General features: G+C 43.0%; 1 non-coding gene across 1 annotated transcript; it reads left to right on the top strand.

Moving 5' to 3' along the window:
- The first annotated feature begins 909 nt into the window (after positions 1–909).
- LOC114615629 lies at positions 910–980 on the top strand. Its single transcript, XR_003710497.1, has one exon. It is a non-coding gene; the product is annotated as a small nucleolar RNA SNORD93 (small nucleolar RNA).
- Positions 981–1,070: the final 90 nt, after the last annotated feature.

Below are 1,070 nucleotides of genomic sequence, written 5' to 3'. Positions count from 1 at the left end.
GGCAGGTTTTCATATTGGCCAAGGAAATCTTCCTGCCCTAGTACCCATGTGTTGGGATCTATGGGCATTTATGCCAGATGAAGGCCATTTTAGAGGAAACTCAGTGTTGTGGGCTCTAGTAAAACAACTACCTCATGTGCTCTGCCTAGTACTGCAACAAGGGAACATGCAAGTGTGTGATAAGTTTTGTTTCTGTTAGAGGTTATGTTTCTATTGTGTCGTTTGGTTTGATGGAAGTCTGAGAGCATGAACTACTGTCTAACTAAGGACTGTGGGTGGATACAGCAAGTTTTAGGGTTAGGACTTCCTTGTTCAGTCTCAGGAAACAAGTTTAGTGCTGCTTCTGGCTTTGAAATCAATGAAAATGGTTTAACTTGCCCTCTAGAAATAGTGTAGAGGGCTGGAGAGATGGCTCAGGTTAAGAGCACTGGCTGCTAATCCTGTGTTCAACAGGTAACCACATAGTGGCTCATATCATATATAATGAGATCTGGTCCCCTCTTCTGGCATGCAGACAGAATACTGTATACATAATCAAATCCTTAAAAGAAAAAAGAAATACTGCAGTTAGTAATTTTGTTTCTAAACAGTAAGGGTCTATGCTTCTGGGGTGGATTTAGTCAGAAGGATGGCCCAGAGGAAATGAAATAGACTCCCAGCTATCAGAAGTGTGAGGATCAGAACTCTGTGAAGGAATGAATGCTAGTCAGAGGCAGGACTTATGTCATCAGATGCAGTTAGTAACCACCAGAAAGGTCCTTTGTGTAAAGAGCTCTGGCCTAGTACTTGTAACATTGCTGACATTTTTTCCTTTTGAACAGATGCAGTGCTGTGTCCAGGATGCTGGTGAACGTAAGGTGTGTTAGATGGAAAATTTGACTTGCCATGCATAATTCCAGGGACAATTCTTGGCCAAGGATGATAACTCTAACCTCACTGGATACACTGCCATGATGGGTTCAAGGATTTACCTGAGGCCAACAGAAGAGGCAGGAATTCAGTGCAGTCACCACACATCTTTGGAAATTAGATGAGGGGTGTGGGGAACATAGTGAGAGGACTTAGCAGTG

The sequence above is a fragment of the Grammomys surdaster genome, unplaced genomic scaffold (genome assembly GCF_004785775.1).
Source record: "Grammomys surdaster isolate TR1022 unplaced genomic scaffold, NIH_TR_1.0 127271, whole genome shotgun sequence".
In the NCBI taxonomy this organism is placed as follows: Eukaryota; Metazoa; Chordata; class Mammalia; order Rodentia; family Muridae; genus Grammomys; species Grammomys surdaster.
Note: the sequence above shows the minus strand (reverse complement) of the source record. Positions and strands in the feature narration are given on the sequence as shown.